Raw genomic sequence first — 27008 nt, 5'->3', positions numbered from 1 at the left:
CCAGTAAGAGGACAACAAAACAAAGTTAGAACAAAGTCCTTGCTAAATACACACAGTATAAGTCTCAAAAGAAAAAAAAAAAACCACACACAACTTCAAATTCAAAAATTACCCAGGTAAGTTTTCTACATTTAAAAATGTATTTAAGTTTTAGCAGATCTATTCATTCCACAATACCAACTCGTTTAAAAGAGAAGGTCTTAGATTCTAGAAAACTTGCCATTAAGATTAACAGTTGTATTTAAATTCTCTAGTAAACATGGAAGTAAAAAGTATCTTAATAATATTATTGGCCAGATGACCTCCCTGTATAAAGAGAACAGTGTTTACAAAAGTTTCGAGAGAAGGATGAACATAGATCTAGAACCTGCAATTTCAAGCTGCAGCAATAATAGCATATATAATAAAAATAGTATAGCAATGTAACAATATATACTTTTTAAAGTGGATGTTTCAGTGGCATAGCATATCAGTGAGATTTAAAAAGAAGACTAATTGGCAATAAGTCTTGCAGAAACTATGGCAAACTTGAAACATTTCATAATGCCAGCCGTTCAAAGTTGCTAGAGTGCTATTCACAACAAATTACCAGCAATCACTGGAAAACTACAACCCGATAATCCTTCAGTAATCTTCCTATAGCTTCTTAAAAGATATAGTAATACAAAAATAACTTAAAATAATTGGATACTTAATTTCTCATTTCCAGTAACTGCTAAGCTAAATCTACTTCTAAGGCGGGGGGGGCGGGGGGGAAGGATAAAGAGGGGAAGCTATTGCTGTGGAAATGTATCTGTTAATCTACAAAAACCAGAACATAGACCACACTGTTCAAATTCATTCAGAACTCAAAATATACCATGTGTGCCAAAAAGTCCTCAGAGATCCAAAACTATTATAGAAATAATTGGACAGATGAGCTAATGTTTTATAAATGACTGATTTCACTCAATGTAATAAAGTCACCAACATATTCATATCCTGTAGTTATGGCAGTACATGCTAAATAAAGAAAGTTGATTCAGTTATGTGCTTTATTATATAATGGCTCTCTGGACAAAAGTTCCGTGTGACAAAAATAAAGGTTTTATTTCTGTTTACATGGCAATGACTTGCAAATCTGTCGACACTTCCCAAATAGTTAGGAAAAGCCAGAAAGTATCCAAGTTTTTTTGTTTGGGGTTTTTTTAATTACAAACTGAAATATATAGAATCTTTAGTGAAAATTCTGTTTCTCACACATTATTCCATCATGTCAGGTAGCACCATATCTTGAAAGCAACGTAAATTTCAAGGTAAGAGAGTAAACACTGATGCCAACCTCCATTTTTTCCTTTAGATTCCCAGAATAGGCAAAGCACACAGATTCTCAGAGATTTTAGCCAAATCTGTTCGTATGGGACATCTGAGTCCATTTTAACTCTTAAACAGAGTGCACCATTTGCAGAAGGTTTTAAAAAAAGAGAGAGAGAGAGAGAGAGACTACTAAGATGGACAGCTATTTTAGAGATTTTGGCTATTTTAGAGACAGTTCCTCTGGCAATTGAGGTGATGTCGCATACAGTTCATACATGCAGGGTCTGTGGACTACAAGCGGGGGGGTGGAAAATAATCTCAACTGCTTTTTCAATACAAGAGAGGTAATAACCCTCCTTCCTGTCCTCCACACACCTTAAACAGCAACAGGCAGGGTCCAACTCTAATCTTCAGAGCAGAAAAATGAGATAAACAACAATCGCGTCCTTAGCATGTGGTAACAGCAAAGTAGTTTCTCCAAATATTTTGGAAGATCTCCCTATATCCTTGTACAGCGGATCCACATTTTGAAGATTTTTTGGAAACAAGGCTTTTTGGTTTTCAAATGACTAAGCATAAAGCATGGTAGACAGTGACAAGAATGACCCAAATAAAAGGCAATTCCTTTGGGAATACACTGCTGAGCACATCTGTGAGTTCTCTGCAGTTGTTACTAGAAATTTTGCTTGGCAAATGCTTTGTAACGGGAATGTACATTACCATTGGCTTTCTGTCAGAAGTTACTCTAATCGACAGTCAGAGGAGGGAGGGAAGGGGGTTCCTTCTTGTCATCAAATGTTCAAGTATTAAAAAAGCATACTTCTTTCCAAAAACCCATGACATTTTACTACAGTACCTTGTTTTCCAGTCTAAAGCTTTATATCCATAATATTAATTTGATTTATAATTTGTCAATAAGACATATATTTATCAGGCATACAAATTACATGCAAGAAGATTGCGTCTTCCCATTCTTGCCTCTAGTCTTTGATTTCTAAGAATGTGATGTTTGCTTTGGTACCAGATTCCTTGGGATTTCCAGCAGAGCAAAGAATTTATTTACACATAAATAAAAGCAGCACAGATGCAGCCCTTCATGAATGGGACTTGACATGTCGACAGCCAGAACATGTCAGCAACAAACACTTGTATCCCATACATATCACTTGCTCTCTCCTTTGCCCATTCATTCTCCACCTAGTATACTATATTACAACCAGAAAATGTGATGCCTTCTGCTATGGCTGCACCAAAAGCAGATAGAAAAAATGGTATTTAAAAGAATCACCAGAAAGCAATGACAATCTAAGTAGAAACTTCAATGTAAAGCATTGTGAATGCATCACGGCCTAAGGTAGAAAAAGGACAGAGGCATCGCCTTTCAACGCAAAGACTTATCAGCAAGAAAATACTGCGACGTGACGTTTATAGACCACTCCACATATCCTCAGCAACATACACTCAGCAAAATTCACAACCACCATCTCCATTCTTTATATAGTGAACAAACTTAAAGAGGACAGAATGACTTTGGGAACTTTTTCCTACTTCTTATTTCTAATATCGACTTTGAAGTTGATATAGCAGAAATCAAAGACATGATAAGCAGCAAGTTCTTGCCTACAAATGCTTCTTCGATGACTACCAGGAACACTGATGGAAACTTTCCTAATCTGTTTTAATCTGTAGTTTTTATTGCAAAATACATCTTTGGTGGATGAAACAGAATTTTTATTTGGATACTAGAAACAATGACAGACATAAAAATAATCATTCTCTTTCCTGCCTCTTCTGTATTATAGCTTTCTGTTTTGGCATCCCCATAACAAGTCACTCCTTGGGATTCATTTAAACTTCTGCCAGCAATGGTGGACTCCCAAAAATAGGTCAACAATTGAAGTTTGTTTCTGTGTTGTTCTGTATTGCCTTACTGCAGATTACGATGCCACAATTCCCAGATGGAGGGCCTACAAATGGCTGGTAGGCAGTGCATCATGCAACAGCGCTTTCATAGGAATTGATATCATTCCTGCCACCTTGTTGTTCTAATTGGATTGTCAACGCAAAGAAAAATCTTCCTATTCTTTCTCTTTCTTCTGAAGTAGGAAGCAATAGGAATTCTTGAGCAGGTGTTTCAGAAGAATGAGGGTGACTTGCTTGTACAGTCGACTTAACACCATAAAATACACTTAGAAAATAAGTTAATTACAGTATTTACTAGATTTTATGTGACAAATATAGTGTGCAAATTGCAGGACACAGTTGCTTTTGTGTGCAAAAGGAGGCAAATCTATATTCTCTATGTTACATAGGGCTTATGTGTAATAAAGATATATAAAAACTTTCTTGGTAATTAAGATGACTGGAATGAAGTAGTAATTGGGTGGGGGAAAATTATCCATGTGAAATTATCTCCTTAAAGACTACCAGCAATTAACTAATAATCAAAGTTATGAATGACATTCTGTATTCATTAGATGCACATTAATGTCCCATGTATTTTTTTTTAAAAACAGATTCAATGAGCTTTCAGTGAGCATGGCCAGAGAGTACACAGCCTCATTCACACTAAGAACCAGTCTTTTTATACATTAAAAAAAAAAATCTATATATAATAAAACACTCAACATAAAATGTTTTCCCTGACTCAGATTTCCTTGCTGGAGGCTGTGACTGGTGACACCTCTCACCCTGGTTACACAAGTTTGTGGACTCTTTTTGTTCCCAAGTCTGCCAAAAGAGCCAACCTACTTCCTGGAGGCTTTCCCCTCCGAGACCCCTTTCTCACCAAATTAGCTTCTAGACAGGTTCCATACAGGTAACAGGTCTTAGGCTTCTCAGACCTTACAAAAATAGACTATCCTTTTACGTGTATAACATTAATGTTTATGTTACCGTAGGACTTATATAAATGCAAGAGAGACAGGAATGTCAAAGTATTATACAACCATCCATACTAATAGTCTACAGTAAAGGATAAAATCAGGGGGTTCAGCACTTCAGTAGGAGCAGTGTTGAGTGCATTAAGAAACTTGCTGGAATATTCTTTTCCTTATACTGTCTTAAACACCAGTGAGTTTACTCAAGAACTTTTAAGAACAAATGAATGCATTTTGACACACTTGCTATACAGTCTTTTCTGCCTGATAGAGAGATCCAGAGGGAGTTTCCAGCCACGCATAGGCTTCAAAACCAGTTCAGCACAACCCTCATTCCTTGGCTTAGTGACTCTTGCTCTGTCTGCTTGGTGCTGCAGCAGTCGGAGTTCAGCCTGCACAGACTCTATGGGCTCACCCCTTGAATGGGGTAAGCATGAAGGGAGATGTTGTGCCGTTGCTCTCTATTGGCAGTAGTTTCCTTCCAGATCAGTTTCAAGCTGCTGAATATCATTTTTTGGGCCCTGGACTGACCCAGCAATTGAAGCTATTTTGTCTTGCTCTTTTACATCTCACTCAAAGACATAGTCTGGAGCAATGAAGGTTTACAATGCTATTTTTCCTCCCCAGTCCCACACACAGCATTTAGTACCGCATTATCAAAGTGACCAAGATTGCTGATGTAATATCACTGGCCCTCAAAGGGAATATAAGCTTACTTATGGACTAACTGTCTTCCTCGCTATTTCAGATATTAGAGATTTTGCAGTTTTAAAGCCTGAACAAGGATTCTTCATACATCTGTCACTGATAAGGCAATTACATGTATTTGTATATCCAAAGTCCTTCACAGGATGGAAAAGCAAAGGTTTTGGCCCCCAAAAAGAACTACTATTTTTCCACTGGTGCTCCTCAGGGCCTAGTATTTATTAAACTTAAGTCTAATGCAAGATTTATTAGGCTATTCAGGCCTTTTAGCTTCTCTCACATATGGCTTGTTTATTTGCTATTTTGCCTCAGCAGTTCATGCAGTGTATAAATATGTATGACATTCATTTAGCATTTATAAGAGCAAATACATATGGATGGCCCTGTACAGAAACAATTGGATTCCTAAAGCCTGAACAACCTTAAGTTTGTTTCTTATGTCTTAATCTTGAAAACCCCTTATGCAAAGGCTAGAATTTACTCATTTAGCTTAATTGACTCTGGTATGATTAATTAAAAAGTAAGAAATTTTCACATCAGCCTTTAGCATGAGTTTGGAAACAGTCACATGTGACTATTGCTACAAATAATAGCATTCGCTTTAGATTGCCTTGCGTACTCATAAGAAATCTGCACTGTGTCACAACAGCAATACTTCATGGAATGCGTTTTATTTTTCAGCGGTTTTGACAAACTATTCAAAAAACTTTTCTTGCAGCTCTACGGCAGTCCTTCCCTTTAAAAGCCAGATCCTTACAGGTACCAGCAGTCTTCAAATATGTTGTTCAATAAGAGAAAATTTGAAATTAGTACGTTTAAAATTGCAACCAAAATGAGAGCCAAGTGCTATGCCAAGGATCTTTGCCAGCTGGAAGCTGGTATTGTGTGAACAACTGGAAAAGTATAAGCTTCTGGTTTACAATTTTACAAAGATCTTGTAGGATTACACAGTATTTCCCTTAAACTTTTCCACTTCTTTGAGACAAATTCCTGGCTTTAAGGGCTGCTCTTTTTTACAAACCCTTGTAACTCAATAATTTTTTGGACAGTTAGTTCAAAAAAAGGAAGAACAGTAGCTATCTGAAACATGTCAAAGATTTGGAAAGCTAGAATATATTCTGTCTGAACAGGATAAAATTATCTGTCAAGAGGAGGTAGAGAAGATATCAAAGAACCATTACAGAGACAGTCCACCATAATGCTACTATCTCTTTCTAGTTCCGTAAGATGTATATTCCTAAGCACAGACATGTATGCATACAAAAAGCCATACCCAGTCAAATCAGAAGTAACATTAAATTGGGAGAAGTTTGATTTTTAAATTTCAGCATTAGCTTTTCTTATTATTATTTTTGCTTTTTAAAACACAGCCCTCTTAATAACTTTGAATCAGTGTTGCATGATCACCTAGCATATACTCTAAAATCAAGGAAGCCAAAGATAGTCGTTCAACACCCCACATCAACCCTCCATCCCAGTTCTCTCCTTTCTGTCCCTCGACACATATACCCCTATCTTCCTTTTTATTACCGACACACAGTGCCTATCGTAAGGCTAATAAAACATGAAACAAAACAAATCATTTACATCAGATCTGCAGTTTCACAGAACTCATCATCCAAGAATAACTACACAGGCCATTGCTAGTACTTCTTTGCAGGCAGCGTATGCCAAGGGAAGAGGTTTACGCAAGGTCACCCCGTGAGTCAGCAACTCGGGGCGGCCGAGTCGTATGTGCTTGGGCTGCAGCTCAGCAGTTATCCCTGCCTCGGAAGAAAACCTGCGCTTTGTATACCTAACAGCATCAATTAGCTCTGTTAAGACACAAATTGAGCAACCTCTTTGATGTTGTTTGTAGTATATTATTAGTAAATGCTTCAATTCTAACAGCAAAGTTACAAGTATCTACATTTCTCAGAGTTACGCAGAGCAGCTATGGAGTGCACAGATCCTGTGTGCTCAATAAAGACTTCATAGTGATTGGGAAAAAAACACATGTATGTACATCTGCAAATCCTGTGCTTCTCAGTGCTCTCTCCCAGGTTTCGACAAAGACTTAAAATTTAATAAATATCAGAATCCAGCTAGCATATTATTCCACCTACTCATAAAAGGGAGATTTTTGTACTCAGAGACAGCATGTTAACGTGATTCGCAGGAGCAGATGACAAAAGTTTCATTCTCCCAGAAACCTTGGCAAGTCCAATTAAACAAAAAGACAAGCGTAACAGTTTGAAACAGGCACTGTTTGATACAAAGACATCACTATCTTTCAGTAAAGGGCTTCACACTAGTTTTACACGAACAAAGAGCTGCTTCCAATTAAAACCATAGTCATAGGGGATGGGAGGAAAAAAAAAATCAATCCAAACGCTCTTCAGGTACTTGCCTTTATGGAACAATTACCCCGCGATGGAGCAACACCCCTCTCCAGCCATTTTGCCAAGAGCACCAAAAGGAAGCGCTGTAGAGATGCAGCAACATGAAGCATGCTGGCTGTTCAATTCTAGTTCTCTGTTAATTCCTGTCCAGTTATTTACCAAACTGAATTCTTCAGATGTCCCTACCATGGAGATTTCATGTCTGACAGTGGCACGCTTCACAACAGATCGTATAAAATTTTACAACTATTACGGAAAATGCATCTACAAGTCAAAAGGTATTTAGGTATTCAGAGACGCAAAGAGCTAGTGGTATTTCTTAAAAGAGGCAATCAATATATGTTGATAAGTGCAACTTATCTACCATAGATTTTTCAGTCCCTAAGACTGAACACTACAAGCCCTGTTTCAGTTACTGCTATGCACAGAAAGAGGGGAGGCTTTGACATTTTTGGTTCTTCTTTATTCAATAGCTGCACCAAAGCCACACCTCACATGTACGAAAGAAAGTCCAAGACTAGTGGATACCAAAACTACAACCTCAATACAGGCTTTTTTTTATATACTGGATTATATTCTCCCTCTGCCCCATCTCCTCTCCCATCTTCACGTTCTACAGAGGATGAACCCGTTCTCTCTCTCCCATTGGAGACAAATACCTCATCACGTCTTTCCATCCTCCTCATCACATTAATATCCTTTGTATGCCATGAGTACTAAATACGTCTTCCTCTAGAGATGTTCTGGCTGATCCATATCTAATTAAAGTCAGAACAAGTCTTCTTAGCTCAACATAAGCTGGCCTTTGAAGATTGCTTCTTGTGTTTCAGACCTGATTAAAAGACTGCATGCCCAAGACCTTGTCAACTCTTCCACTGCCATCAGCTCGATTTAACAAAAGCTAGGGGTGTGCCCCTATCTGCAAACAGTGCCTCACCAGTTTAGAGATTCACTGTCCTTTCTTGAGGAGTAAACACCTACAAACAGGGACTGAGGAAAAAATGTTGGAGCAATTTTGGTCATTAAGGAACAGAAAGGTAGGAATCCACTGAGTTATATTTTAACAGAGCTTTCCCTTCACTTTCATATCATGAAGTACAGCCTCTAGCCTCCCTAGCAGGAGCTGGAATTACCAGCTGTGAAAATCAGTGTGTTATAAAAATATGGCTGTCATGGCTTTCTCAAGATACATTAGAGAAACTAATCTTGTTCCACTAAGTAAATAAATTAAAAGTAGAAACACACCTCCCAAAGCCTGGTGTCTGAAATCCTTTTTCCTTCCTCTCCTCACACTTTTTATACCATATGATATGTATATAAAAATTTACAGACACACAGTAATACGTACACCAAAGCAGGATGCTGTCATTAAACACTGTTCAGAAATGGATAGAGATTTGGCAGAAGTCTGTTTCTGGGATGCCTAACGTCCTGGTCCCTCAGCCCAGACGCAGTGACCCTACCAAAGCATCACACTGGTGTTCACAAAGGTCAGGAGGAACTTTAGCTGGAACGTGCAATACCCCAGTAAAACAGCCAGAGTCCATAGTGGTGACACGGGGAGGAGGCAGCCTGAGGGGCACAGTGCCTGGGGGACGCACCCTGAGCAGGGTGGGGTTTCCCGTGTTTGTTACACTCCCTTTGGCATTTCAAAGATGTGTCCATACAAATGTGTAAAATATCCACGTTTCAGGAATATGAGTATGGGAACCAGAGACAAACCTGCTTCTAACACTTCCACAAAGCAGTTCCTCGCAGCTCTCATCATCGTGACATATGCTGAGCTTAAAATGCTTGCTGGCCTGTCAGCAGTAACATAACTCAGCTTATTTTACTTTGCCAGATCATAAAGTTCAAGCTCAGCATCTCTAACTGCAGCTCAGTGATGTTCACATACCACTCTCTCCCTTTTTCTTTTTTTTTAATGTCCTGCTGCCCTACTAAATTTGCAAAAAAAAAAAAAAAAAAGTAAACCCAGTTCCAGGAAAAGTGTAAACTTGCTTTACATTTATTTGCTCTATAACAAGTTAATTTTGAAATATTTTTCTAACATTATGTCAGGAAATATCAAGTCAAATTCTCTGCAATACCAAATACATTGTACCAAATATTTTTTATTCACAATTCAGTTAAGATGGTTTATCTCAAATAAAATTATCATCTGCAATACTAACTATGACCTGATCTGTTTTCCTGACAGAGTTAAAAGTATTGATTTGTTTTTCGCTTTCTTTATAACACCATCTTTAATACAAAACATACAATAATGAGCTTTTAAAAAAAAATTCTGCACTGCATTATTATCTATAACTTGAATGCTGAAAAGAAATGTTCTGAGAAATTCTTTGTCTTGTTTCAGGTTTGTTTATTGGTTTTTTAATTTGGTTTTCCCACATTTGATAAATCACTTGGCTTTATACCACCCTTTTTTTAATGTGTATTTATATAAACACCTGCCAGTAAATAAAGTTTCAGATGAAACAGACTGCTGCTTGAGTCAGCAAAGATATACTAGAAAAAGAGAACTAACATATGCATGCTACTGCATCAAAGTATCCATATTTATTAGGGACAATGGAACAATAAAGTCAAGGAAAGTGCAACCATCAGCAGAAGTGCACGTGCTGCGGATAAAATATATTGAAGAAGCCATGTAAAAGGGATGCAGTCCTTAGATACAATTCAGCTGGCTTATACTTAGTCCTTTTCTACACAGCAATAATTTATATATATGTATATTTTTATATATATATTTAAATATATATAAAATATACACATATACGCAACAAGTTAATTTTTTTTACCAACATAGCAGTTCTTATGCATCTTCTCTCTAAATCAGGAAAACATAACATTTTTAATATCATGTCATTTAGAGGTCCTTAAAGGGGTTAAAATGGATAGATGGGTACTTTGAACTCGTATTTCTAGCACAGATTTCCTTTGTTAAATGGTAAGCCTATAGAGAACTAATGCGGTCCACACTACCATTTATGTGGTAGTGAGGGCATTAGAGCGCTAATTACCACTCTCTGTTCCTATCACCCAGGTCAGGGTGTTGGGTTTGTTCTTTTTGGTTCAGCACGGCCCAAAGGCTTTTAAAGCAAGCTGTTCACTACCTTGCATGCATCCATTACAATTTAAAAGCTAGCAGACATTACAATTCCTCATTTCCACGTGTATCACCTTGAGCAAACCTGCACTAAATTTCTTCTGTCATCATACAGCCAATGTTCACCTGAAAGCTTTTTAAAATTCTTGTAGGACTCTTCACAGTATTCTTTAACTATGGCAATTCATTTGCTGAAAGCACAACAGCTGTTGTAAAACAAACAAAATTCAATTAAACTTTATAGTGGAACATTGCTAAATATGAAATGTTATTGTATTTCAAATTTGATGGGTTCAAAGATAATTAATTTCAGACCACTGAACACTTAACACACAAAGGAGAAATTGTTTTTAAAATTTTAAAAAATAACTTAATTAAGGTTTACAGGATACAGTATGTGTAAGTTAGCCACCTAATTAACATCAAAATGCCAAGCCAAGCAGTAACATTTGGGGAGAAAATAAAATTTACCTGTAAGATAATTGATATGTATTGGTACTATTTCACCCAGAAGGTAACAGAAAGTAAGTCATCACTTTATCCCACGAGATCCTCTGGCTTCTGTACTGCAATAGGATAAATTATCCCTTCCCTTTTGGTTTTGATGTTTATAAAATATGACTTAGTACTGCTACAAGCAAGTCATCAGCATGTTTGCAGAGGGAGGAGAACATGATTTACACACACGGAACTAGATTCTCCTACGCATACACTACTTGTTTACTTTAAGCTCCATGAAACTTGGTAATCGTCTTTGGAAATTTTAGTGCAATCTGCTCTAATTCCAAAGGCATGGAATAAAAGGGAAGCCCCCTTAAACTGCTCTTTAGAAATGTGTTGTAACCTGAAGAATATCTCCAGTCATTCTTGTTAAGGAGCAGAGTTATGAAAAAATTTGTAAATACTATTACATCATCCCAATAAGAAATTGTTGAAATTGAGAAAATTGATGACTGAACTTTCAGAACTGAGGTCCTGATTCAAGAGCAGCACCACAGATTTCTAAGATAGAAATAGATACTTAATGAATTAATAATATGAATGCATTGATCAATAGGAATCCAGGTAAAGAGTTGACACATAATATTCTATTCTTATATAGCACTAAAAATATATTTCCGTAACATACTATATTTATAGTCTTCTTTTTTTTTAAATAATCGATGGTCTCCAAAACGAGGCCAGGAGTAAACCAACATGAACAAGTAATTTTGTTTTGACAAAAAACGTGAGCAGATACAAGAACTTTTATTCAACTCAGATCTTGCCTAAACTACAAAGGCAGGATAACAAGTTAAAACACAGTTGTCCCCTGACCTGGCTCCTGCTAGTTAACATTTCTAGATTTATTGGATTTTAGCCTAATGAAGAAATTTAATTAAAGTCCAATCTACAGTACAAATGATAACTGTATTAAGCATAGCAGCTTGCTGGCTTTGTTGGATCATTAGCACCTCTCTGTGAATGTCAACTGCAGGACACCACTCTCTTGGGCAAACGTGCTTCTGAGCCTCAGCTGTGTAGCCAAGGGAGCCACCCAGCTAAGTGAAACCCAGAAATCGCAACCCATTACTCAGAGCATCACAGAAGTTAGTAGCATTTCTTAGAGGATTCAGGTTGCTAAGTGGTTTTGTTGGTTTATAGCTAAGGCACAGAAACATGTTTGTCATTAGTTGTAACACCAGCTTTCACATTTCTTAGCTGATTGCCAGTAGGGCATAAGACACCAGATTGGAATTCCCTTAAAGAAAGTTGAAATAAAACATGCATCTGTTTACCTGGATTTTAGTAAAGCCTTTGACACCGTTTCCCACAGCATTCTTCTGGAGAAACTGGCTGCTCATGGCTTGGATGGGCGTACTCTTCGCTGGATAAAAAACTGGCTGGACGGCCGAGCCCAGAGAGTTGGGGTGAATGGAGTTAAATCCAGTTGGCGGCCGGTCACGAGCGGTGTTCCCCAGGGCTCAGTACTGGGGCCGGTCCTGTTCAATATCTTTATCAATGATCTGGACGAGGGGATCGAGTGCTCCCTCAGTAAGTTTGCAGACGACACCAAGCTGGGCGGGAGTGTTGATCTGCTCGAGGGTAGGAAGGCTCTGCAGAGGGATCTGGACAGGCTGGATCGATGGGCTGAGGCCAACTGTATGAGGTTCAACAAGGCCAAGTGACAGGTCCTGCACTTCGGCCACAACAACCCCAGGCAATGCTACAGGCTTGGGGAAGAGTGGCTGGAAAGCTGCCCAGAGGAAAAGGACCTGGGGGTGCTGGCTGACAGCCGGCTGAACATGAGCCGGCAGTGTGCCCAGGTGGCCAAGAAAGCCAATGGCATCCTGGCCTGTATCAGAAATAGTGTGGCCAGCAGGAGTAGGGAAGTGATTGTCCCCTGTACTCGGCACTGGTGAGACCACACCTCGAATACTGTGTTCAGTTTTGGGTCCCTCATTACAAGAAGGACATGGAGGTGATGGAGCACGTCCAAAGAAGGGCAACGAAGCTGGTGAAGGGTCTGGAGCACAAGTCTTGTGAGGAGCAGCTGAGGGAACTGGGACTGTTTAGCCTGGAGAAAAGGAGGCTGAGGGGAGACCTCATCGCGCTCTACAACCACCTGAAAGGAGGTTCTAGGGAGGTGGGGGTCGGTCTCTTCTCCCAAGTAACAAGTGATAGGATGAGAGGAAATGGCTTCAAGTTGCCAGGGGAGGTTTAGCTTGGATATTAGGAAAAATTCTTCACCGAAAGGATTGTCAAGCGTTGGAACAGGCTGCCCAGGAAAGTGGCTGAGTCACCATCCCTGGGGGTCTTTAAAAGACATGCAGACGTGGCACTCAGGGACATGGTTTAGTGGTGGACTTGGCAGTGTTAGGTTTACAGTTGGACTTGATGACCTTAAAGGTCTTTTCCAACCTAAATGATTCTATCATTCTATCTATATATAATGATCTATTTCACTCCAAAACATGGTGTATTATATGTAACAAAATACTTTTTATCTGCAAAACTTTTTCAGTATTAAAAAAGGATGAGCTTGAAATGCCAAAACCCAGAATTATGTCTAGAAAAGTTTACCAAATGAGCTCCAAGAAGGGATTCTTATGTTACCACCCACAATTAACAAAAAGACATATATAATTAAGAAAATTTGATATGGACAAGTAAGAGCATAAATAAAGCAGATAAGTTATCACTTGCGACATCTTAACCAACTATTTAGAAGGTCCCAAGTAGCACATACCCAGGAACTCAACAACATACTATGCATCTGTCTCAAAAAACAGACAAACTAGTGTCTAAAGTATACTACCTCTGCAAACAGGCAAAATACAGCTGGTATGTTCAAGAATAAGCCTCACATGTGAGGTGATTCCCTTCATTACCTTCAGTCTAGAGTATGCATCCAATTTTGTGCAGAAATGGGCCATTTAAGGAGACTAGAGAGAAGCCATAAGAAACAGCTTAAAAGGCATGGCTGAAAAGAATTGGGATTGTTAACCTTGAATAAAAGAAGATAGAGAAGTGGTAAGAGTCTTCATATCTGTGAAAGGTTGTTGCCAGGAGAAAGAGGAATAAAATCCTCACTGGGTTAACTGGGAAGCAAATGATAAAGGAGTAAGACTTAGGATAGATACTCTGAGGGAGAGGGGGGGATCCAGTAAGACTGACTAACCAGACAGGTAGATAACCTAGAAAGAAGAAACCTAGAAAGATCTATCAAATCTTTCTGAGAAGTCATCTTCATCAGGCAGGCAATTAGGAACAAGTTGAACAAATATATGTCAGTAGTGCTTTATCTATCCATCCTACTCTTAAGAAGGACAACAGACCAAGTAATGTCCAAATACACTTTTTTATTCCTTTACTTTTTTTTTTTTTGGGGGGGAGGTATGGATAGATAAATTTATCTCTGCATTGCATGTCAGTTCTGTAAGAGTATTTCTCAAATGTCTCTCCACTAATTTAAGGGTCACTTAAATGCCAGGCTAAGATAATTTGATTGTTTAGAGGACCCTCAAGGCATTTTGAAAGGGCAATGATCTAATGTTCACTGCACTTGCCTTATCAATCACCATACTTGCAGCATTTTTTGTGCATGATTTAAACACAGCACTGCACAGTAGGGCTTCCCTCTTTTTAAGGGCAGAAATCAACCAGAGTACCAAATTCCAATCTAAACCACACATTTTCTCCTCAAAGGTTTTAACAGACTACTTTATAACTGAATGGCTTTAATCACCTGTTTTCATACAAGCCAAACATCACTTAGGCTCACACATCTGCACAAGAAATAAACTCTTGGTTCTGTAAAACAAGCAATCCAGAAAATATTCATTGAATTCAGAGTGTTAAGAATCTCTCAAAAACCAAACACCCCAACCAGCTAAAGATCCTTATTTTTCCATGGGCTGTTTTTAATAATTTCTGGTTAAAACCTCATATTCATCAAGAATTACAAAGAAAATGAAGGTCATTATGTATCTCAGATCTACAGAACTAAATTTTAAGTCAGAATTTAAATTTACCCCCTGAAGTGATGGTCAAATGAGGAGGAAAATCCACTATATGTTTTCCTATCCTTGCATATGCTTTTGTAAATTTTATTAACATATAAATGACAGAACTCCAGAACAATCAAGAACTACTTATTTACAGTTTGATGAGTTGCAAATCAAGATGCAAACAGCATGGGCAGAGCAACAGCACCAAGGATTTGTTAACTCAATACATTCTGAAAACAGCTGTATGTGACATACAAAACACAAAACACAAGCAAATAGATGTGCTCACAGATCCTGGCACGTTTTTATGGAACCGCTGAGTAAGAGTAACCAGTTTGGCGGGGGGGGAATGTTTGCCTTTTTTTTTTTTCTTTCACATTTTTTAATTCTAGTTTTTCTAGCAGCACACCCTGCTCTGATACAAGACACCACAGGTGCTAGTAGCATTGCATGCATTTTTCTTTTCCAGGATAACTCTGGCAAGACTGAGCCTTCCTAATGTGACAGGTAATCAACTCAAACTTCATAGTTGGTGTCAAGCAGGTTGGTGTTGAATACTGTAGTGGGAAGCTACTAAATGAAACCAACATGTTGACAACACTGTAACAAATGCACTTTTTCTTCTTAAGCCATTGCTCTTCACAGGAATGTGCATTAAAAAAAACAGTTATTCCACTGAATTTAACAAAGCAGTGAACATTATTTCAACGTTGTTAGCCTCTTTTTACTATTTTTTGTTTGGATACCACTAGTCCTGCCACGCCAAGACAGCTGCAGTGGGCAGATCAGGAAGAACACTCCTGGGGTAAATGCTGGATCCTGATATCCCTTATTGTCTCCATCTGAATGAAGCTGGTCTTAGTCAACTGAGTATTTTAGTGTGAGGGTCTGGGTAGGAAGGAAGGAAGAAGAGTTTCAAGTTCGCTATTACAGGACCAGCTTAACGGTCAAAAATGAAAAGATGATTTTTTTTTTTTTTTTTTTTCAGTATTACCAGTGTTCCCATGCTTGAATAGCAGTGACAGTTAACACTGTGCAGCGTTGTTGGAGAGAACTCCTGGTTACCCACGTGATAGGATAGCAGGATAGCATGGCTTGGCAGGGACCTCAGGAGGTCTCTAGTTCAACCTCCTGCTCGGGGGGGCAGCTCTGAGGTCTGACCAGATTGCTCAGGGCTTTATTCAGCCTGTCTTGAAAACCTCCAAGGATGCATCCTGCAAACCCCTCCCAGCAGCCTGTTCCGATTCATTTCTCACTAGTATAGGACCACTCTGCACAGCGTATTCTAGATTGCTCATGGTGCACTGAAAATACACCCATGTTCAACAGCTGAGGCTGTTCTGAGAAGAGCTTCTTCCACTAAGCATTCCCGTTTTTCTTGAAACTTGCAGAATCCACTCTTTCCTTTAAGAACAGATAACAGGGATCTGTTATCCCTGACCTTCTACAATGTATCCCCCAAGAAAATTAACACAGACTATATTTTCCCTTCCTGAATTCTGTATTAATCTACTAGTCACTGGAACCTGCAATTACTACAACTTAGCCCAAAGTAACATTCACAGACCAAAGAAAAATCACTTTGTTTCACTGACTGTTTTTTCATCATTATACTTAATCACATTCTCCTTCCATTTTAATTCACTGATTTAGTCAAAGAAGGGTAGGGGAGATGAAAAAATAAATACTATTTGTATAAACACATAGGTGGTGAACAACTATCAAACAGTGTTTTCACACACTTCTGAAATACACCATAAACATTTTAACAAAACCAAATGTTACAAATTTTCTACAGCTTTATTGCTGAAAAAAACCACTCTGTCATAGTCTTTGGCCAGATGGGGCACAAAGAGTTACCCCATCCTCCATCTGAGCAGGAATAATCAAATATAAATGAAGGAAAAGAAAAACTTGCTCCCTGCTCCAGTGTAGCATTTGAAAGATGTTCTAAACACTTGCAGATTAGTGCATACAATACAGCTCATGAACCTTTCATATTTGGGCATACTAACGCATGGACACAGTGCAATGGACAAAATCCAACTGAAATGACTGTTCCAAATTTATTCCGTTTCAATATGCAGTTCAACACAAAAAACATCTGCCTTATCACCTCATATCTTAAACAATGGTGGACCTATCTGCACGCGTACCAGCAGTGATTTTTCTCTATGTGCTCAAGGACAATACGGACAATCTTCTTTTTAAGCATCAGTTCATTACACAATAAATAATTGATCAGTATTCTACTGACTCCTCTGCAATTATTCAAGCTTGTCAGTAACATAACTTCTGAGAAGAAAAAACAAAAACAAGATACACACACACAGTGTGTTTTAATTTAACTGGCATTGCTCTAAAAATGGCAAACATACGTTGGTTGAATACAAAACATAAATGCTGCATTTGTTCAACTAACTGCAAACTTCTACAGTCCTATTACAGCAACTTTGAAACAGTAAAACACAGAACACAAACTCCTGTTCACTACAAAAGAGTTGGGAATACTCAAGACTTTCCCAAAACGAAATCCTTCAGTGCCCACAACTAACTTGACATGTTGAGATACGGCACGTTTGTTTGACAGATTTGCCTTTACAAAATGCATTTTAGAAGTGGATTAAGGACTTGAAAATTGTTGGTACTTTCACGTCATGCATTTTATCATGATAAAAAATGCAAACAATATAAAGATGCCATTTTAAGATCTGATTTTGTACCTTACTTGCTTTGTATGCAATAGACTGACATAGTAAGATTAACATCACCTTAGCACTTTCTATGCTTCCTGTATATCAGTATTATTTACCGATATTAGAAGAAAATATTGAATTCCAAATACTTGTTTGCACATTTTAATGACACAGCTTGACTATGATATATGAGTCAGGTCACCATGTTGATTTCTTTATAATCTTTTATGACGTATTTGCTCTGTTTTACAGGAATATGTTACGACGACATGGATAAATTGATGCATGGATAAATTGATCTTTGTTAAGGAAGTCCATATTGTAAAATGCTAATCAAAGAACATGTTTCTCTCTCTATTAATATACAAGAGGGAGATAGGGAGATTTTGAGACACACTTGGGAATCAGACACCCAACTGAAAAGAACCAGGTAATTAATTCAGTCTTTAAAGCTATCTCCCCATTTACAAGAAACATTATACAAGTTAAGCTCCTGATCTTGTGTGCAACAAGAGTCTATCACAAGCAAAAGAAATTTGAGTACTTACTACTGACATTAATGCTTCCTCACTGCTCAGAGCTAAGATTTTGGTCAATAAAGTGTCTGCATTTGGATATTAAAATAACTTAGATATTGAGTAGTTGGACAAATACTATGTTGGCAGCACTTTGGTCTTCATTAGAGTCTCTAGGAGAGACCAAAAATAAATAAAAAAGCAAGCAAGTTCTGCTTCTTTCTTTTGTGGAGAGAACGGTAGGAACTTGTATCACCTCTACAGAGACCACAGCAATCAAAACCATTTTGGACTACAGAAGGTTTACAGAATAGATAGATAAAAAAATAAAATGCCTACAATTGGGCACCCGCAAAATATTCCTGAATCTGCAAGATAGTCACACATGGGTAGCAACTGTGGTACAGGCATCCAACAACATATCAATTCCTTTATTTTCTCTCTCTTGCCCCTGTATTTCTAACACAAGCAAGAATAGCCTTTTGAACTATTGAGAAATCCAAAATCAGACTCCTAAATTATCTGGAATATTGAATGAAATTCCAGCCATACCACTTTAAACATTAGGGCATGACTAGAAATGCCTCAAAGAAGTAAGATCTATCATATGCATCCTGATATTCAGTTGTCAACAAATCATAGGCATATAAAGAATGGTGCTGTGAAAACAGCAAGTACGACAGTCAAATGGCACAGCTGGATTTTCATACTAAATATTTAGATTATATAGTAATGATTTTTTTTAAATATGCAATGGATTTTAACAAATGGTGCACAGCATTTTTTTTTTCATAACTATAATCTCACCTAAGGAAGCTTTCTGACCTGAAGCTGTAAGTTAAATTACAGTTTTCAAATCATAAGATAGAAATTAATTTGAAGAGAGAAATATTCATTAAGACATCCTAAAAATCAGGGATCACACATTAAAGCCTAAGGGCTGTGAACTTAAGGAAATTATCTCACATCAACTTCCACAATAATGTTAATAAATTTTAAAAAATTACTCTATAGGATCTGCAATGCCTATCAAAAAAAACCCAAACCAAACAACCAAAAAAAAGGGTTTGAAGTGCTTCAGAAAGCAAAGTACATAGAGTCTAAGGGATTCCCTTGCTTCCACTAGCATTAGCCAAACAAAACATTACATCTTCACTACAAAGACAAAGGCTAAAAAGATATGTAACAGGAATTAAAAAAAAACCAATACAAAGGTAATCTTAAATATTTTTTCCAGATATGAACAGCTTGTAAGTCTTTGCTCTCTGTATATAACCTGCCAGAAGTCTCAGTGCATTACTTTCATTTACTTGTAAACAGAAAGGATAGAAAGAAATGACCACATTCACTGTGAGTCTCACACACGTAAGAACCCCTAGAATTTCTCTGTCGTAACAGATGAGTCAGATGAATTCAAGTTAGGCTACTGTATCTAAAAAAACCTAGCAAAATCTGTGTAATATCTGAGTAGTAGTCTGGTCAATCAAACTGTGGGCCCAAACATGAGCATTTAATGAATGTGAAGAATTCTTGTTAAATATAAAGCGTGGTAAACTTTACTGTAGGTGGGAGAACCAGACTTCTTTCTTCTGTATGTATTTTTCTAAATTGCTCACAGATTCACCGTATTTATACAATATGCAGTACTAGACAACAGCACAGGCTGTTGAAGGACTTAGGCATAACCATACTGGCTCAGACCAAGATCATCTAGTCTAGCATACTGTCTCTGACACTAACTGGGTACTAATCCAACAGCAGATGTCTTGGGATAAACATAAGAACAAAGCAAATGAGGGGAAAAAAGGCAAAAAGTATGGAACAGCTCCTGTGCAAGGAAAACTGGGCATAGAGCTCTTCAGCTTAGAAGACAGGCAGTTTGGAGGAGGATATTCGTATAATGCAGACGACGGTTAGGAATCAACTGGTCACTCTCTTCTAGAACAAAAATATAGTAGGGCGCAGATTTAGAAAAAAGAAGAAGAAGGTGGCTCTTCAAGGAACAGACAGCAAAGTAATGAAAATAATTTAAAGGGCCTGTTGCTCTGGAAATTTACATGGGTTGAGGGGGAGGATGGACAAATTTCTGGGGAAAAATAATCCAGTGATGGTTGCTAAATTAAAAAAAAAAAAAAAAACAAACATTCAGCACAGAAAACCACTGAGCTGCAAACAGTTGGAGGATGGAAGAGTAAGTGGGAAGCATCTCATATTCTTGCCCGGCTTCTACTCTTACCCCAGACTCAGCTTACTGATGCTTAGGATACTAGATGCTGTGTTAGATAAAACAAAGTGTGACACAGTATAACTTCTCCTTAAATATTACAAAAACGTATAAATGGGTCAGCTCAAGATTACAATGAGACCTGTACTTAAGGTTTCTTGACTCTTTCTCTGAAATATTATGGTACTGGTCATTATTTGAGATCAAGTATTAGACTAAGGATCCATGCATTATTAGAGCCAGTACTACAAGAGTAGGCTTCCAGTGGTTTAGCTGCTAACATTTAGTGTTTTATTTGGGGGAAGAAAAAAAAAAACAGTCATTTATGTCTTGTTTTCCATAAATCTTATTATTTTAATTAGATACAAGTTATTGAATGACAGAGAGATTAGCAGAAGATGATATTATGATTTTTCTTTTAGAACATCTCTTACAAATATAATTTTTACCAAGTTAAGTTTTAATGATTTCCTCTTAAAAGTGAGTACCACTTGAAAAAGACTATGCTATTATTTTCTTTCTATTTCCAAGAAAAGTCTTTATACAGGTTTTTTGTTGGGTAGAGAACAAGCCTATTTCTAGTTTCAAAAATTAATAATGGACATTAAAGCACAGTTTGGAAAGAAGAGGGATGAAATAACTACCTAAAGACTGGTTACAGTCTTCACCCTATATTATCATCAAGTTGTCATGTTGAAATGGATATTAAAAAAACCCAAAAGAGAAAAGAAAAAGCAATCTGACAATAATTTATACAGCAGATTTCCCAAAGCTGTAGGAAAAACAAGTCCTGTTTGATACACCTCATTTTTTTCACTCATATCTTGAGGGCTTTTCCTCAGCTTCACTGGAACTACTTCTTAATGAAGGCTTAGGAAAATTCATACCTAAGGCATGGCATGATTTTTTTCACTCCATGACATTTATCATGGCTATTCAGCTTTTGAAAATTTCCTAAAGGTTTAAAACTCACATTGCCAGAGCTGACGGGAAAAAAATGCAAACAGTTAGGTGAGTACCCATTCACATACCTCAAAAATTAGAATCAGCAAAATTGCCATTGATCACATCACCTTTCATCCAAAAATACAAGGGTTTATATAGACCATTTTTACGCTACCTTACAATAAGCATGAATCCTCAAAAGGACACTGATTAAAAAAAAGTGTTTATTAATTGTTATACTGTCATCAGCAATTCTGCTTTGCAAGTCACTGAAATCAGTTTCCTCGTTTACACTTTCTTCCCATTTCAGCTGGCATCCAGTACACTTCGGTTTGGAAGAACTATTGACTGGTGAAAATTTGTTCTTTCATTTGGTTGCAGTAGCAAGCACATGGAACAAAGATATATCACGTGCACATGTCCACACACACACACTTGAAGCCACAAGACACAGCTCACACAACACTATTACAGTAATACATAGCTGATATTCATATTACATATGATATTCCTATTGATATTGTTAGTATTAACAGTAACACATGGTTAAAAAAAAATCTATAAATGCTTTTGCTTATTTTAGAGAGGAAACAACAAACTAGAAGATGTGGAAGTTATATACGAATGACACATATGTTCCAGAGTTTCCATTATTTCAGCAATGCTCCATGCATATCAGCAATGCTCCATGAAAGATATTCAAAGTTCTATATACCTGTACTATTATCTACTGGCTGGCTAAATTCTGTCTGTGAAATAATACCATGCAACTCCTTTAAAGTAATAAGTATTAGCAGAAATTCTATTTCAAATAATACATACAGAACACAAAAAAACTGTTAGGTTAATGAAATAGAGTAATACATCTAGCGAAGTTTGTGTTTTAAATGCTAATCATATGTAGGCATCTTTAAGGAAAAAGAAAAAGAAAGTCCTTGCAGAAATATTTCAAGAAGTTTTAGGAGATTATTATGTCAAATACGTTCTGCATGATACAGTGATGCTACTTAGGTCTTCTGCTCCACTTAACAGAACAGTTAATTGACATTCCATGCCACATTCTCTTTCCTTCCAAACATACTAAATTGATATCAATCACATCAAATCTATATTTAGAAACCAGTCTATAGGTTCTACGTTTACTTTATATAAAAGCCAACTTTCTATTATCAAAAAGGAAACACAGAAGTCTCCATTTAAGAGGGTAGTTCAGGCTCTTTTCGTTGTTATCATCTACACAAGAATACCCTTGTGTCTTTTATCCAAAGAGGGAAGTACCAGTACAGTGGCACAGATCAGCCCGTATCAACCAGGCTATAGCTTCCTCAGTCCATGTCAACCACACTATAGTTTCACATCAAGACTTAAAAGGGGAAAAGGCCTAACAAAGCTGAATTCACCCTTGACAATGCTGAAGTTAAAAAGTTCTCTTTACCTCACTCCATAGCAAGACCAGAAGGAAGTCTAGCAGCATTTCCTACTGAAAACGGCTTCATATATCTAACACCCCAACATGCAATTGCAAGTGTACATATGCTTTACAACAGGAAGGAACAAACTTAAGCATTTAGGCAGTTTGGCTAACAGTAATTTGTTTGGGATTTTTTTCCTTAAAATGAAATAAAAGGAATCCTGCAGAAAATTACTCTCTCATACATTCAGTCCCTCTATTTCTATTGAAATTCTGAGCCCTAACAGCATGAAGCTTCCCTAGAAGAGAAATGAAGAGAGAAAAGCTCTGAAAAGTTGTTGGTTTTTTATATATATATATATATATATAAAAAAAGATATATATGTATATATCTCATCTCCTGAAAGGTTCAACAAAAAAAGAAAGAAGAAATTGCTTATATTTTCTATGAAGAATCTTCTAAGTAGGGAACTGAGGCAAAAAGATTTTAAAACCTACCCCAGATTACACAACCAGTCTGTGAAAGAACAAACTAGAACAATCCCTTTAAATCTCATCATCGACTCCTGTTACTAATCTTGTCATGAAAGCCTTACTTTTGTTTGAGGTGAGGCAACTAAGAAATTCATGCCTTAACTTTCTTCTCTTAATATCCCATTAAACTTTACAGTAAACACTATGTAAGAGCATAAAGGTACTTAGAGTCTTTTTCGGAAGTCGGTGTGTTGAGTTTTTTTGTCAAAAGGTATCAACATATTGTATTTCTAACTACTTTTTCACATTATGAATAAACTTATGCAATAACTATACATTTTGTCTTCAGGATCAGAGGAAAATTGTAAGGCATACATTGGGATGAAGTAGTATAACACCCCTCAAAAGTACACAAGAGTACTTTTAGCTCACAAACCATTCTCATACCAAAGCAATCCTGAACTCAGAGCCCATCTTAGGCTTAGTCCATTCCATCCTCTCTAATTTATATCAATTAATTATAAAGATTTAATTTTCTTTACAGAGCAGGATTATAGGCTACTGATTACAAAACAAATTACTTGGATTTTCAACCTGCTGGAATATCATTAGATCATATTACTTCTTTGTAAAACAGTCTAACTACATCTTCAATAGCATCACTGATCCTTGCTAACATTTTTGCTTGCAGTGTTGCTTTTTTTTTTTGGAAAAAAAAAAGGAGAAAAAGGAAAAAAAGAAAAAAAAAAAGAAAGGGAAAAAAGTCCTAATCTATTGTTATTCATGCACAACTTGCATTAACATTAAATAGGCCTGGAAGCAGAACAGAAATACAGCATCTCTGCTAAGTTGCCACTTAAGTTTCAGATACACTGATTTACAGGACTTCTATCATCTCTCACTATGCAAAAGACTCCTGAACATGCAGTGGTGCTCAGAAAATAATGTGGGGCTGGTGACATAGCTAAAAGCAAGGAGCATAGCATGGGAGAGAGGGAAGGCAAGGGAGCGAAGGTATCTACCTATTAGAAAGGTGAGGAAGAAGAAGGTCCTCCTGGGCAATCCTGTGAAAGCCAGCATACTCACAGCCAGGATTTGCAGCTACGAGTGGTCTCCAGGAAAGTTAATGCACCAGCATACATTCCTTACAGTGTACTTAAGTTACTGGTTTCATCCAGATCTGCAATAGTGTATTAAGCTTTCATCCTCGTGTCCAGCAAAATTTAAAAGTATGGGTGATGTCTGTGTTTTAGTTGCAAATCACTTCAGCTGGCTGCAGAAAGAGAGAGTTAGGAGACTGCACTATTCCCTACAAGGCTATAGATAGGACATAAAATAGTTGTAACATTGCTAAGTAGCAAGGCAAGGCAACAATATCCTCCATTTTCAAAGGAGTTTTAGGCAGATAAATCTTCCCCTAAACAAGGGGAATATACACACTGCCTCATTTGCAAGACTATCTGCAATTACTGTGCAGGTGTTTTCTCATGTAGGACGTTCAATTTAGAGCGCTAGAATTGCATGACAGAAGGATAACGCAGGTCACAAGTACTCTAGAGAACAACATAGTTGATACTTTGATCACTTCCACTTCATACAGTGCAAATAAAAATCCTAATCCTAGCCTTTGAAACAAAAAGCCCATAGATCTGTGGATTACACTAGAACACATATATACCTATCCCAACCCCAAATATTAAGTTCCTATAGAAATTTTAAAGTTGTAGCATTTAAGAATACATTATAACTTTTCTTTTCATTAGAGGCCAGTAACAAAACCTGAAACCTTTTTCCCCAAATAATTTAATGTATCTCCCCTTATACACAAAACATACATTTTTACCTCCTCCTCTCCCGAACTAGCTGCCAGCCCTGAAAACTAATTGTCGTCCCATTTAGAGACAGAACAGAGGCAAAAAAAACCCCAAACAAACAACTATTCCCTCTCTTTATAAAAAAGAAATGTGCATTTCTGTGTGCATACATATAAATAAAAAAATTCCCTGAATGTAGAAAACCTTATATAGAATGGACGACTTCTATAGAAATAACAGAAAGCAATGCATCAGTGTTTCAAACAGGCAAAAAGCATCAGGAGATCCTCCCCACAGCTTGAGAAATTATTGATTATTTATTGCCAAGGATCTTACCAAATGAGCAGCTAGCTTTTCTTCAATTCAAGATGTACTTGGTTTCTTGGATTTCCACAGTATTTCCAATAGGACTCCCTTTGACGAACAAAGGGGCTTAGGGGGGACATTTTTTATCGGTTTGCTTGTGGGGGAGACAGACAGCTGTGGTGAACATAAGGATTTTCCTAACTGGGAAGACAGATAGCCCAAAGGCAAAGAAACTACAATATCCAACCAATCAGGTTAATTCTTTGCTTAAAAAATTGCTCAAAAAGTGGCAGAACAGGTGCTGATGATTTTGGTTCATGAGATCATTTTCAAGCCTGCTTTTCCATTGGCAGGCTGCCCCGTGACATGGTGGGTTCAGTTTTAATTATCTTTAACTGTTTATTTAATAGTACCACCATAAAAATCAACCCACACTTTCAAGACCTTTTCCTATAGTGTCTTGCTTGCATTCGTATCGCAACTCTTCAGAAGCTCCACTTTACACCAGAAGCTAATTTTCAATTAAGTTTTTGCATTACTGATCCTGATGGCATATAACACACTTGTATTTGCAGTCTTACCTATTTTTAGCTTATTGCAAGACATGAAAGGGGATTTTATTAAATACATTAGAATACTTTGTCTAATTATTACCTCCTTTTCATGAGCTGCATAGATTTATTCCTACTTTTCCTGGTAACCATCAACCATAGAGTTGTTGAGTTATGGCTGCTGTTAATGAGAAATTGTTTTATGATTGTTCTCTGCATGTAAATCACCTCTTTTGGTAGAGATGATAGATAAATAACAAAATCCTGTCTCCCTAAATAAGTTACTGGGTTTCTAGTCACTTCTGACAACTTCATTTTGCTTGACTCAGTATAGCATCTTCTTATTTGTTATTTTCCAACCTTGTAAAGATATTATTTCTCATGATATTAGGTCTTGCTGGGGAAACTACAGAAAATATATGTAAATGTTAATGAGTACAAAGGCTTTTCTAAATCTTTCTTAAAATCGGTGAAGATCTGGAGAGTATTCTCAGCTCTGAAAAAAACCCTGTCCTGGTACTGAACACTTACATTAGCTAACCAGAGGTTAAAAAAACCCAAAAGCATCTAAGGAAAAAATAAAAGTTTCCAAAGGTGTGTAGATCAGTGGGCTTTCCTAACAACAGCAATAAAATCACACTATTGTTAAGATTAATTTTTACATTATTGATGATGATTTATGGCAGAGTTAATTATTTTCAGTAGTGTTCCAGCTTTGCTCTTGCCAAGTTTTCTTTCAGTTTGATTGCGTAATCAAACAGTTCATGTACGACAGGATAACTGGGAAGGCTTTTTAAGCTTCCTGTAACCGTGAACTAACCTCATGAAATCCTGAGAGCCATCCTGGGTTATCATCAGACATCCTCAGTCCAAACAAATTAAGACTATTATGTATAGTGGAAACAGCAATTCTCTCAGGCAAGGAGAGGCAGGAGCAGTTCTCTAGTCTGGTATTTCTAGCGTGTCAAAATAAAAAGTGCACTTCACTGACCTTAGCATTACCAACACCACGTCCATCCAGCCTTTCTTACCTGTCTCAAAAATCAACTCTGAGACCACTAGTGTAAAATTCTGTCAGTGCCTTAGTACTACAAAAACAACACACACTTCTATAGCAACTCATTCTAGAACAAGAGCGTACAAGTTCAGAGATGCAGAGTGGACTACGGCCGCGCCCTACAACCTTCCTCCCCCAAAAAGCCTTCATCA

At 37.3% G+C, this 27008-nt stretch overlaps 1 protein-coding gene across 8 annotated transcripts in view; it reads right to left on the bottom strand.

Annotated features, from left to right (window-relative positions):
• The window catches only part of JAKMIP1 (janus kinase and microtubule interacting protein 1), a 170355-nt gene that overhangs the window by 114911 nt on the left and 28436 nt on the right, over positions 1–27008 (bottom strand). For 2 of the 8 annotated variants that reach the window (XM_075148716.1, XM_075148719.1), the window contains exon 1: positions 12152–12374. The exons of the other annotated variants lie outside the window; for them this stretch is intronic. The gene's annotated coding sequence lies outside the window, so the exon portion shown is untranslated. Of the gene's footprint in view, positions 1–12151; positions 12375–27008 lie in introns of those variants that run through there. 8 annotated transcript variants of the gene reach the window in all.

The sequence above is a fragment of the Calonectris borealis genome, chromosome 4, assembly GCF_964195595.1.
Source record: "Calonectris borealis chromosome 4, bCalBor7.hap1.2, whole genome shotgun sequence".
Taxonomy (NCBI): Eukaryota; Metazoa; Chordata; class Aves; order Procellariiformes; family Procellariidae; genus Calonectris; species Calonectris borealis.
The sequence above is the reverse complement of the archived record's forward strand: the minus strand, read 5'-3'. Positions and strand labels throughout refer to the sequence as shown.